This window comes from Rhinolophus hipposideros, assembly GCF_964194185.1.
Source record: "Rhinolophus hipposideros genome assembly, chromosome: 14".
Lineage (NCBI taxonomy): Eukaryota > Metazoa > Chordata > Mammalia > Chiroptera > Rhinolophidae > Rhinolophus > Rhinolophus hipposideros.
In genome coordinates, this window is record NC_138060.1 from 29,263,524 (window position 1) to 29,278,422 (window position 14,899).

Genomic DNA, 14,899 nt, shown 5'->3' on the forward strand with positions numbered 1-14,899 from the left:
CATCATTCATAACTGCCATAGGTGGAATTTAAACCCAAGTCAGTCTGATGTCAAAGCTAATGCCCTTTTCCCTAAACTTTTGCTACTCAGGACCAGGGCCATGAAGTACAGGCAGACTTTAGAAAGGTAGAGAGATGAGGAAGGGGGATTCAGGAGGGGGTAGACGAACAAGGAAAAGCATAAGGAATGGAAGGCATTGGGTGTACGAGGGACGGAAAGTGGGAGGGCAATTGAGGAGACCTCCAGTGTTGGGACTCAAGGCTCTTGGAGTCATGGTAATGAAGAAATCATGGTGGAGAAATGGCAGAAAGAAAGGGCTCTGTCTTTGGGAAACAGATGGAATAATCCAGGAGATTGAGCAGACATAGGACATGATGGCAGCAGTGTGTCAGGGGCAGGAGCCTGGTGGCCACTGTGGTCATCAGTGACGGGTCTCCCTGGACAACTTCACAGACAGGCCCATCTGTCAGGCTCCATTTCTATCACTGACACAGGAGACACTGTGCTGTTGACTCTTCCTGGTGTCTCAGGGATGGATTTGTGGATTCGTGATTGAGGAGGTGCAGCTCCCAGGCCCTCCGCACTGTCAGCTGGAGAAAGTTGAGGGAGGAAAGGCTCTTGGTAGATGTCCCCCGGGTCCCCACAACCAAGTGATGGCTAGATTTAGATTGAGTCCTAGTGTGGAAGAGATACTGAAAGTAGGGAAAGGTACATTTTTTAAAAAAAGGTGGTTGTTGATTAGCTGGTCCATGTCACAAATGAGCAAAAAAGGCTGGCAGTGAGGTGGCATGCTGGATAAACAAATGGGGATGAGGATTTCCAAGAAATGAATTGCTTCGCCACCCCCTCTCCACTTATCTTTAGCACTTTGGGACCACTGTGGTAAAGATGCATTAGTTTTCCAAGGAATGGGGGGGGAAACTGGCTAAAACAACTAGTGACTTTTGTGACTAAAACGTCTGGAGGTAGAGAGTGCAGCCTTCAGGCATAGGCTGCCCAGGGCTCTGACTCCATTTCTGTGGCTTGCTTTCTGCTTGCCATTTTGTGGGTCAGCTGTTTACCTTAAAGTTCAAATGGCTACGACAGTTCTAAGCTTCACATCCACACATCACTCCAGCCAGAGCAGGAGAGCTTTTCTTTTCCAAATCATCAAAAGTCCTGAGTTTTATTCTAATTGGACCGATTACTCTGGTGAAGAGGAAACAGTTAGGCTGATTGATTTAGGACTTTTGGGGCCAATGTCAGGAACGGGGTGGTAGGTCAATTTGACTCAAATCTTATGCCTACTACCAATGGGACTCGTGAGGGATTGGTCTTTGGGAGGAGGTGTGTGCGTGGCCAGCCATATCCTCCCACTGCTGGTTACTTTCTCACTAGGGAAAAGGACAAGTACAGCCATGCTGTAGTCAGTGAGTAGAAGAGAAAAAGTCATGTTCACACCAAATCCAGATCCAGGGCCACAGTTAGAATGAGTATGGTATTGCAATAAAAATGCCACACAATGAACACCCCATCATTCTTTTTTGAAAGTAATGAATGCCTTACAGACATAGTACTAGGAATTCATATTAACCTAGTTGGTCCATATGTTAACATTTATAAATGTGCTGCTTGCTCTAGGCAAGCTATGACTTTAGTACGTAATGGTGTTTTCCAAGTAACCGAATACCTAAAGTGAATAACAAAAATTTACTATGAAAACTAAGTATTTAAATAAATAACATTTTCTTTCTGTTTTTTTCCACACAAATATTCCATTTGCAGCAAAGGCAATGATTACAGTCAGCTGCTCTATGACATTTCCATAGCCTTATCACAGAGATAGATGATAGGTGGGCAGATAGATAGATAGATAGATAGATAGATAGATAGATAGATAGATAGATAGATGATACATGTGAATTCCCGCCTTTACCATGTTTATACGAAGATCTCAACAGACACAGGTTTCCGGTTGCTTCCCTCTCGGTGGGACACAAAAAGTTGATGCCAGCTATTCACCCACTCTAACTGGAGCACAGCATCTCTCCGTGTAAAATTAATTTGAAAACCAGCATGTTTTCCTTGCTCTCTTTCTATCTTTATGGTGATTTGACTCAGGTAGGGTAACTCATTACAGCATCCCCAGCAGAAGCAACAGAGGACACACAACTCCCTCCCTCCTTCAGGGGATGAAAGACCTCAGGACGGGCTGTCCGCCTGTAGATGTGCAGAGGGTCTTCCTTTGTGTGTCTGAGGTAATCACAATGAGAGGAGTTTGAGACGGGCTGGATTTTTCAGCCCCTTTGGAGTGTGCAGAAAGGTTCATTGTTCACGATGTTGGGATTGAATCATAAGCAGCAGAAAAATAACACATCTGAAGAGACAGGATTGAGCCAGGAACTGGGGCCACAACCAGTGCAACATGTCACCCAGACTATACAGTGTGATAATTTGTAGCTCTGGGTCTAGTCAAGGTCATGGCTGCCTTTTTCTGGACTGTAGATGGGCCCCAAGGAGGCACAGATCCCTCATCTGTCTCCCACAGGTCTGTCTCGGGCTAAAATTTCATTTAAAATTTGATTTTTTTTTTTTTGGTAAGACACATGTACCTAGACTTAGCTGTTGTACGCTTCAGCTCAAGGCATATTATCATCCCTTGTTTAGTATAGGAACCCTCTCATTTATTTCATTTCCATTTTGTTTTTGCTTTATTCCATAAGCCCACTCCAGTTCCCTTGTTTCATAGGAGCTCATTCTAGAATATTTATATGCATCCCTTCAATCTACTTTCCACGTGTTTATTCAGATAAATCTAGTCTTAAAAATATATAATGCAGTGTGTGTTTTAATTTATGTAAATGACTCTGTGTGATGGACCTTATTTTGTCGTTTACTTTTTTCTACTCAATATATTTTTTAGATTTATCTATGTTGCTGTATTAAAATCAAATCCATTACTTCCTCCTCCTGCATAGCATTCTATCATGGGCAGATTCCACAATTACTTATCCAGAGGGACAACTGGGTTACTTTCTTCTCTTTGCTGTCACAAACAACACAGTGATAAACATACGTGCACGTTTATCCTTGTTTCTGGAGTGTAAGTGTTTCTTCCAGATAACTACCAAAGTATGGGGCTGCTTATCGTCGTCACTCATACCTGCCAGATTGCTCTCAAACACAGCAATACCAGTTACTCCTCCTCGCCAGGCATTTATAGTAATTCTTTAATTTTTTTCAGTATTTGAGTGTTTATCATGGCTTCATTTCTTGTGTCTCACTGAGAGGGAAGCTACCAGAAATCTGTGACGATTGAGATCACTGGGTGAAAATTGTATACTATTATTTTAATGTGGAATTCTCTGATCACAAGTGAGACTGAGAATTTCTTCATAAACTCATTGGCAACTTGGGGTTCCCTTCCTGTGATTTGCCCATATCATTTGTCTATATTTTTTGAGTTCTTGTCCTTTTCATTGCTGATATGATGGAGAAAATAAAGGAGAAGGATATGTGTAAACCACCATTTGTTTATCCATTGTCCAATTGCATAAGGGCCATTTTTAGTTTGGGATAAAACAACAGGTTGCCTTATTACTTGAAAATATCTCAATATAATTTACTACAGTAACAGACTAACATACAGAGAAATTTATTCATCTCAACACATACAGAAAAAAAAATCTGACAAAATACAACACATGATGAAAACTCTGAGGAAAACTAGGAATAAATGAATGAATGTCCTCAACCTAAGAGAGCATTTATGAAAAACTTACAGTTAACATCATATTCAATGGTGAAATATTGAATAATTTCCCTGTAGGTTTGGGAAATATGACCACTCTCAAGACATCTATTTAACATTGTACTGGAAGTCATAGACAGTGCAATAAAGCAGGAAAAAGAAGTAAGAGGCACATAGATTGGGAAAGAAGAAGTAAAATGTCTTAGTTCACAGATGACAGAATTATCTCCACAGAAAAATCTTAATAAATCTATAAAAAAAGCTATTAGACTACTAAGTGATTTTATAGGCTTGCAAGACACAAAGTCAAATGTACAAAAATAAATTGTATTACTATTATTTTTTAAATAAATTTATAGGAGAACAGTGTGTTTCTCCAGGACCCATCAGCTCCAAGTCGTTGTCCCTCAATCTCGTTGTGGAGGGCGCAGCTTGGCTCCAAGTCCTGTCGCCGTTTTCAATCTTTAGTTGCAGGGGGCGCAGCCCACCATCCCATGCGGGAATTGAACCAGCAACCTTATTATTCAGAGCTCCCGCTCTAACCAACTGAGCCATCTGGCTGCCCTGTATTTCTATATATACCAGTAACAACATCATCAGAATTGAAATTAAAAATGCCATTTAGAATAGCATTAAAATATAAAATTAATTAAGGAAAATATAAAATATCTAGAGTAAAAAAATTTAAATACATACAAAATTTGTACATATTGAGTATATTTTCAGTATGTTGGAAAATCATTGCTGGGAAAAATGTATTTAAATATTTAAGAGACTTACAGTTTCTGGTTCTGTATGTAAGGAGCTTGGAATTCCCCCACCGTCCTAATAACAAGTAAAAACTGAACAGATTGAAAAATCAACCATTCTTTTTGGGTCCAGGAGAGAGGGGAGGACACAGGGCAAACTGCTGCCCCCAGGATGAAGACACAGGTGAATTCAGGGAGTCATGGCTTAGTGGAGTGGATATTCATGAGTGGATAGGCCAAGGGAACCAGTGCTGGGGTAGGAAAACCTGAATTATAAATGACAAATGCTGGAGGCTCAGTGTGAACAAGTCTAAAGGTTAAAAACTCCAGGAAAACCCAGTCATGGGTGGTGTGGGGGCAAAAATATTGTGAGATTTACCTCCAAGAGCTTGACCAGGTTCTCACAGTAAATATTAGAGAAAAATTCCCTGTGCTGCCCAGAGGAGGAGGGAAAAGGAAGCAGTTTGAAATAAGCCAGAGAGCTCTGTTCTTCTCAACAAGGCCTGTTCTCAGGGGAAACTAATTCACCAGAGCCCACCCTGCTGGGCTATTATCAGCCTAACTGACCTGGGGGAAGGGAAATAAGCAAGTCCAGCCAGTTCTAGCCCTTATGTCCACTTAAGAGCGGAGAAAATAAACTGAGACACTCTTGTGAAATTCACAGTCTAGAGACACAGGCTCACCAAAAGACTGAGCCCCAATCGTAGGACTGGAGAACACCTCCCAGCCTCCTACTTCCTCACCACATCACTAAAGACCTATTTATTGGAGTTCCTTTTACCAGTACATCAAGTCCAGCTATAAAGAAAAAGTCACAAGGCATACCAAAAGGCAAAAAACACAATTCGAAGAGACAGAGCAAGCATCAAAACCAGGCATGGCAGGGATTTTGGAATTATCAGACCAAGAATTTAAAACAACTATGATTAATATGCTAAGGGGTCTACTGGATAAAGTTATTTCAAAGATAGTATGAAATAACAGGTGGGCAATGTAAGCAGAGAGATGGAAATCCTATCAGAGAACCAAAAAGAAATGCTAGAGATAAAAAAAACAAAACTGTAACAGAAGTGAAGAATGTCTTCAACGGGCTTATTAGTCGGCTGGGCATGGCTAAGGAATGAATCTCTAAACTAGAGGATATCTTAATGGAATCCTGGAAAACTGAAAAGGAGAGAGAGCAAAGACCTGAAAAAAACACAAACAGAACAGAATATCCAAGGCTGTGGGACAACTACAGAAGGAATAACACCTGTAGTGGGAATGCCAGACAGAGAAGAAAGAAAGGAACAGAATAAATATCTGAAACAATAATAACTAGAATTTATTACAATTAAGGTCAGATACCAAACCATGGATCCAGGAAGCTCAGAACACACCAACCAGGATAATTGGCAAAAAAACTACAAATAGACATATCATTTTAAAACTACAGAAAATCAAAGGTAATGAAAAAAAAATCTTGAAAGAAGCCAGAGGAAAAAAATGTCTTACCTATAAAGGAACAAAGAAAAAGATTTACATCTGACTTCTCAGGCCATGAAAACAAGAAGAAAGTATAGTGAAATATATAAAGTACTGGAGAAAGGAAATTCCAATCTAGAATTCTGTACCTTGTGACATTATCCTTGAAAGTGAAGAAATTAAGACTTTTTCAAACAAAGATTGAGAGAATTTGTTCTCAGCAGACCTACTTTGCAAGAAATGTTACAAGAAGTTCTTTAGGGAGAATAAAAATAATATAGGTAAGTAACTTGTATTTACATAAAGTAAGGAGGAGCACTGAAAAGAGATACATGGAAGTAAAATAAAAACATTTCTTCTTATTTGTAATTGATCTAATAGATAAAAGTTTGTTTCAACTAATATCAATAATGTATTGCTTATGTATATATCTTACATATATGTGTGTGTCTGTGTATATCTATATCTATATCTATATCTATATCTATATCTATATCTATATCTATATCTATATCTATATCTATATCTATATCTATATCTATCTACATCTATATATCTATTTAAAAACTTAAGAAATGGAGCAGTATACTATGTTTATGAATTTGAAGACTCAATATTGTTGTCAGTTCTTCTGAAATTGATCTATAGATCCAAAATAGTCCCATCAAAAATCCTAGCAGGCTCTTTACAGCTTCTTTCAGAGGCTGATTCTGCAATTCTTATAGAAATGCAAGGAACCTAGAATAGCTAAAGGCATTTTTATAAAGAAGATTTACAGTGGAGGACTCACAGTACCTAATTTTCTGACTTACTTTGTAAAGCTACAATAATCAAGGTAGTGTGGATTTGGCATAAGGATAGACATATAACTCAATGGAATACAATGAGGAGTCCATAAATGCATATATGGTCAATTGATTTTCAACAAAGGTGCCATGATAATTCAATGGAGAAAGGCTAGTGTTTTCAAAAATGGTGCAGAACGAAGTGGACAGTCATATGGAGAGAAAAATGAACCTTGATTTTGACCTCATATCATATACAAAAATTAATCCATAAGGGATCAATCTATAACATAAAAGCTAAAACTATAAAATTTGTAGACATAAACATAGGAGAAAATGTTTGTGTCTTTGGCTGAGGAAAAGATTTCTTAGACAATACACAAAAAGCAGAAACTATAAAATAAAAAATTTGATAAATTGGACTTCATGAAAATTAAAATCTTTTGCCCTTTGGAAGACCCTGTTAAGAAAATTAAAATGCAAGCCTCAGGCTGGGAGAAAATATTTGCCAACCATACATTGGATAAAACACTTGTATCCAGAATATATAATATAAAGAACTCTTAAAACTCAGTATCGAGAATTCAAACAATCCAATTTTTAAAATTGGGCTAAGATTTGATAAGATTCTTTACTAAAGAAGGTATAGGATTGGAAAGTAATAATACGAAAAGATGCCTAGCATCATAAAGGAAATCAAATTAAAACCTCAGTAAGATACCACTACATACACATTTGCATAGCTAGATTACAAAGGCTAACAATATCAAGTGTGAGAGAGGATGTGGAACAACCACAACACTTATAAATAGCTGCTGGGAGACCAAAATGGGATAGCCACTTGGGAAAATAATTTGGTGGTTTTTGTAAAGTTAAACACATACCTACCATAAGACCCAGGCATTCCGATTCGAGATATTTATCTTAGAGAAATGAACACATTCCATGTAAAGATTTGTACACGAAAGTTCATACATAGCTTTGTTTAAACTCACCCAAACTGAAAACAGTGCAATGTTCAGTAACAGGTGAATAGGTAAGTAAATGGTGGTATAGTTTTGCAATGGAATACTACTCAGCAATGAAAAGGAACTACCTGATGATAGGTGCAACCAGAGATGAATCTGAAATGATTATTTTAATTGAAAGAAGGCAGACTCCAACGACTTTCTATTCTCTGCTTCCATTTTGTGACCTTCTAGAAAGAGCCAAATGGTAGGGATGGGATACACATCGGTGGGTGCCTGAAGGCAGGAAGTTGGAGAAGGAGCAAAGGGAACTTTGTGGAATGATGAAAATATTCTATATGTTGACTGTGGTGGTGGTTACAAGATTGTGCACTTTTGTCAAAACTTATCACACTGTCCACTTAAAACGGGTGATTGTTTTGTACGTATGTTAGACTCCAGTAAATCTGATTTTACTATTGTTGTGTTGGTTACAATGTTTCCGTGTTGTTGCCCAGAGGATCAGGTATCAGAGTGCTGGAGGGGCTGGGTTAGGGCATCAGTGGGTATTGTGCAGAAAGGGCAGCAGCCTGGGCAGCAAGAGCTCTGGCAACTTTATGGAAGGCACCCAGTTCCTCCAGCACCTCCGGGAAGACGTCACATTTCTTTCTACTGGAGCCCCCATCAGTATCCTGGGAGCCACACTTGACTGCACAGGTAAAACCCAATTTCTACCCTGTGAAGGAGTGGTGGGCGCAAGAGAAGTTTAAGGAAGTGAAAGGAAAAGTATCACTTTTACTGTGATCTGGGCTCAGGCCAGGGCAGCGTCTGACTCAGGGCCCCTCACCGCTTTTCTGATGTGGGGTTTTCCTCTGTTGATGGAATGACTGATTCAGCCAGGGCTGGTGGATCATTTCCCTGGGCCTGGCCTTTCATCATCCATCAGCTACAGTGGGGACTCCTATTTGTCTCTAATTTCAAGGGTCTCATGTCCTAGGAGGAAAAGCAGACAGGCATTCATAATTACCATTATGCTTTTGGAAAGTCCTGTGATATAAAGATGTGCTCAGAAGAGTTTAGGGGCCGGGACTCTTGAACCTCCACAGTGTCACCAATTAAACATGGGTAATAACAGTAGCAACCTCCCAAGATCATTGTGAGGAATTCACGGCATCTCTAAAACTGCATTTTCAAACTATACATTTCAAAACATACATTGCACAAGATGCATAATGAAACAGTATTCACGGCATGTTTCTGAGCTCTGCTAGGCCCTGGCTGGCTTGAGGCCCATTTTTACCAAACAGAGTGTGGCTTGTGTTTGAATAAACTAATCATAATAATAGCTACCAGGTGCTGTGCAAACATTATGCAATTTAATATTCATCAACATCATGCAGGATCTGTACTATTACCCCACGTAACCCAAGAGAAAAGCAAGGCTCCTAAAAGTTAGAACTTTGTCAAAAATCACCCAGCCAGTGAGCACTGATTCTAGTAGAAGATGGATAGAAAGGCAAGGTCCCATGTCTTTTTTTTTTTTTTCCTTTCTCTTAGTCTTTCCCTGGCTTGGTTATCCTTGTGTTGTTATTAAGGATCACAAACCAAAATGCCTACAAGAGCCAGGTAGGTCATGTAGAAGAGGGAGAGGGTGGATGTCAGATTGTTAGAAGGGTAAGGCTGTGGGGAACAGAGCGGTGGGAACATACCCTGTCTAAAGGGCCAGCTGCCGTAGACAGCCCAGAAATAAACCCATGCCTATATGGTCATTTAATCTATGACAAAGAAGGCAAGAATATACAATGGGGAAAGACAGTCTTTTCAATAAATAGTATTCGGAAAACTGGACAGATACATACAAAAAAATGAAACTAATCCACCTTCTTACACCATATATAAGAGTAAACTCAAACTGGATTAAAGACTTAAATGTAAGACCCCAAACCATAAAATTAGAAGAAAACATAGGAAGTAAACTCTGACATTGTCTCAGTAATATTTTTTTCTGATATATCTACTCAGGCAAGGGAAACAAAAGAAAACATAAAATGGGTCTACGTCAAATTAAACAGTTTTTGCACAGGAAAGGAAACCATTAAAAAACAAAAAACACCAAAAAACTGAAAAGACAACCTACAGAATGGGAGAAGATATTCACCAATGATACATACTATAAGGGGTAATATCCAAAATTGATAAAGAACTCATGCAGCTTAATACCAAAGAAAACTGACAATCCAATTTAAAAATGGGCAGACAACCTGAATAGACATTTCTCCAAAGAGGACACACACGGCAAGATACGAAAAGATACTCAAAATCACTAGTTATAAGAGAAATGAAAATTAAAAGCACAATGAGATATCACCTCACACCTGTCAGAATGGCCATCATCAATAAATCAACAAACAAGTGCTGGCGTGGATGTGGAGAAAAGGGAACCCTTGTGCACTGTTGTTGGGATTGCAGATTGGTGCAGCCACTGTGGAAAACAGTATGGAGGTTCAGTATGAAAAATTAAATATAGAACTACCTTATGACCCAAGAATTCCACTTCTGGGTATTTATCTGAAGAAATCCAAATCATTAATTTGTAAAGATATATACACCCCTATGTTCATTGCAGAACTATTTACAATAGCCAAGATATGGAAGCAACTTAAGTGCCCATCAATAAATGATCAGATAAAGAAGAGGTGGTACATGTATACAATGGAATATTATTCGGCCATAAAAAGAATGAAATCCTACCATTTGCGACAACATGGATGGACCTGGAAGCTATTATGCTAAGTGAAATAAGTCAAACATAGAAAGACAAATACCATATGATTTCACTTATGTGTGGAATCTAAAAACCAAAATAAACAAGCAAAACAGAAACAGACTCAGATACAGAGAACAAACTGATGGTTGCCAATAGGAGGGGGTTGGGGACAGGGTGAAAAAGGTGAACGGATTAAGAAGTACAAGTGGGTAGTTACCAAATAGTCAAGGGGATGTAATATATAGCATAAGGATATGGTTAACAATATTGTAATAACTATGTATGCTGCCAGGAGGGTACTAGATTAATTGAAGGAGATCACTTCGTAAATTATATAAATGTCTAACCACTATGCCGGACATCTGAAACTAATATAAAATAATACTGAAATTAAGGCCTTTTCTCCCCTCCAAATTGTGTATTTCCTTACTCAATCTTCCCTCTCCCTGTTCTACCTCTCCCATTCTTTTGTAATCATCTGGACATTAAACTACTCTATGGTGAGTCGTTGGACATCACATTCTACGGCTGACAAATGTCATTGAAAATTAATAACAACATTTGTGGTTTTGTGTGAATGTTTATTAAACGTTATTCTTTTACGAGACAAAAAAATGAGATTGAATGTCAACTGTATTTGAAAAAAAAAAAAAAAAAGAACGACTATGGTCAACAAATAAGTTAAAAGAAAGCTAGCAGCAGCTCCTCAGCTCCAGCCAAGTTTTGCCAAGCACCGATGCCAGCTCCACGTGGCAACTCACCGGATTTTCCAAGAGAAATAGAAATCTGAATTTAAAAGTGAACTTAAAAGGCAAATATCCTGATTTTTGAATTTTTAAATAGTTTTTAAATGAACAAAAATTTGTGTAGGCCTACCTGCATTGTGGGTTAGATTTGGCCCAAAAGCTTGCAATGTCTGATCTATATGATTTTCTTTTTTTTTTTTTTTTTTTTTTTTTTTTTTTTTTTTTTCTTTTTTTGTATTAAATTTATTGGGGTGACAATTGTTAGTAAATTTACATAGATTTCAGGTGTACAATTCTGTATTACATCGTCTATAAATCCCATTGTGTGTTCACCACCCAGAGTCAGTTCTCCTTCCATCACCATATATTTGATCCCCTTTACCCTCATCACCCACCCCCCACCCCCTTACCCTCTGGTAACCACTAAATTATTGTCTGTGTCTATGAGTTTTTGTTTTTCATTTGTTTGTCTTGTTCTTTTTGGTTTATATACCACATATCAGTGAAATCATAGGGTTCTCTGCTTTTTCTGTCTGACTTGTTTCACTTAGCATTATTTTCTCGAGATCCATCCATGTTGTCACAAATGTTCCTATATCATCTTTCCTTAACGCCGAATAGTATTCCATTGTGTATATGTACCACAACTTCTTTATCCATTCATCTATCGAAGGACATTTTGGTTGTTTCCATGTCTTGGCCACCGTAAACAAAGCTGCAATGAACATTGGCGTACACGTGTCTCTATAGAGAAATGCTTTTATATTTTTGGGGTAGATACCCAGGAGAGCGATTGCTGGGTCATATGGTAATTCTATTCGTAATTTCTTGAGGAACCTCCACACTGCCTTCCATAGCGGCTGCACCAGTCTGCATTCCCACCAACAGTGTATGAGAGTTCCTTTTTCTCCACAGCCTCTCCAACACTTGTTACTATTTGTTTTGTTGATGAAAGCCATTCTGACTGGGGTGAGGTGATATCTCATTGTGGTTTTCATTTGCATTTCTCTGATGATTAGCGATGTTGAGCATTTTTTCATATGTCTATTTGCCATTTGTATATCCTCTTTGGAGAATTGTCTCTTCAGGTCCTCTGTCCATTTTTCAATTGGGTTGTTTGTCTTTTTGTTGTTGAGTTTCATGAGTTCCTTGTATATTTTGGATATTAGCCCCTTATCAGAGGAACTGTTTGCGAAAATCTTCTCCCATTCAGTTGGTTGCCTCATTATTTTGTCAATAGTTTCTTTTGCTGTGCAGAAGCTTTTCAGTTTCATATAATCCCATTTGTTTATTTTAGTTTTTACTTCCATTGCCTTTGGAGTCAAATTCATAAAATGCTCTTTGAACCCAAGGTCCATAAGTTTAGTACCTATGTTTTCTTCAATGCAGTTTATTGTGTCAGGTCTTATGCTTAAGTCTTTGATCCATTTTGAATTAATTTTGGTACATGGTGACAGATAGCAGTCCAGTTTCATTCTTTTGCATGTAGCTATCCAATTCTGCCAGCACCATTTATTGAAGAGGCTGTCTTTCCTCCATCGTATGTTTTTAGCTTCTTTGTCAAAAATTATCTGTCCATATTTATATGGTTTTATTTCTGGGTTCTCAATTCTATTCCATTGGTCTATGTGTCTGTTTTTCCGCCAATACCAAGCTGTTTTGATTATTGTAGCCCTGTAGTACAAGGAAAAATCAGGGAGTGTAATACCTCCAGTATTGTTCTTTTTTTTTAATATTGCTTTGGCTATTCGGGGTCTTTTGTGGTTCCAAACAAATCTGATGATTTTTTGTTCTATTTCTTTAAAAAATGCCATTGGGATTTTAATGGGGATTGCATTAAATCTGTATATGGCTTTGGGTAATATGGCCATTTTAACTATGTTGATTCTTCCAATCCATGAGCACGGAATGTCTTTCCATTTCTTTGTGTCTTCTTCAATATCTTTCAAAAATGTCTTATAGTTTTCAGCATATAAATCCTTCACATCCTTGGTTAAGTTTATTCCTAGGTATTTTATTCTTTTTGCTGCAATTGCAAAAGGAATTGTTTTTTCTATCTCTTTTTCTGAGATTTCATTGTTGGTATATAGGAAAGCAATGGACTTTTGTACATTGATTTTGTAGCCAGCAACTTTACTATATTCATTGATTGTTTCTAATAGCTTTTTGGTGGAATCTTTAGGGTTTTCTATGTATAGCATCATGTCATCTGCAAAAAGTGACAATTTAACTTCTTCATTCCCAATTTGGATGCCTTTTATTTCTTTCTCTTGCCTGATAGCTCTGGCAAGGACTTCCAACACTATGTTGAAAAGCAGAGGTGATAGGGGACAACCTTGTCGTGTTCCTGAACGTAGAGCAAAGGGCTTCAGCTTTTCACCATTAATTATGAGGTTAGCTGAGGGCTTGTCGTATATGGCCTTTATTATGTTGAGGTATTTTCCTTCTATACCAATTTTAGTAAGTGTTTTAATCATAAATGGATGTTGTATCTTATCAAATGCTTTTTCTGCATCAATTGATATAATCATATGATTTTTGTCCTTTATTTTGTTTATGTGATGTATCACATTGATGGATTTGCGAATGTTGAACCATCCTTGTGCCCCGGGGATGAACCCCACTTGGTCGTGATGAATAATCTTTTTAATGCATTGTTGTATTCGATTTGCTAGAATTTTGTTTAGGATTTTAGCATCTGTATTCATCAGAGATATAGGTCTGTAGTTTTCTTTTTTTGTGTTGTCCTTACCAGGTTTTGGTATCAGGGTAATGTTGGCCTCATAAAATGAGTTAGGGAGTACTGACTCTTCTTCAATTTTTTGGAAGAGTTTGAGCAGGATTGGTATTAGATCCTCTTTGAAGGTTTGGTAGAATTCACTGGTGAAGCCATCTGGTCCAGGACTTTTGATTTTGGGAAGGTTTTTGATGACTGATTCAATTTCCTTACTGGTGATCGGCCTGTTAAGATTTTCCAGTTCTTCATGATTCAGCCTTGGAAGGCTATATGTTTCTAAGAACTTGTCCATTTCTTCTAAGTTATTAAATTTGGTGGCATATAGTCCTTCATAGTATTCTTGGATAATCCTTTGTATTTCTGTGGTGTCCGTGATAACTTCCCCTTTTTCATTTCTGATTTTGTTAATTAGTGTCTTCTCTCTTTTTATCTTAGTGAGTCTAGCCAAGGGTTTGTCGATTTTGTTAATCTTTTCAAAGAACCAGCTTTTTGTCACATTAATTTTTTCTATTGTCTTTTTGTTCTCTATTTCATTTAGTTCTGCTCTGATTTTTGTTATTTCCTTTCTTCTGCTGACCTTGGGTTTCGCTTGTTCTTCTTTTTCTAGTTTTTTAAGGTGTAACATGAGGTTATTTATTTGGGATTTTTCTTGTTTCTTGAGATGGGCCTGTAATGATATAAATTTCCCTCTTAAAACTGCTTTCGCGGCATCCCAAAAATTTTGGTAGGATGTATTTTCATTGTCATTTGTTTCTATGTATCTTTTGAGCTCTCCTCTAATTTCTTCTTTGACCCAGTCGTTCTTTAAAAGTATGTTGTTTAATCTCCATGTATTTGTGTTTTTTCCTGCTTTCTTTTTGCAGTTGATATCCAATTTCAAAGCTTTGTGATCAGAGAATATGCTTGGTATGATTTCAATCTTCTTAAATTTGCTGAGGCTGATTTTGTGTCCCAATATATGGTCTATCCTTGAG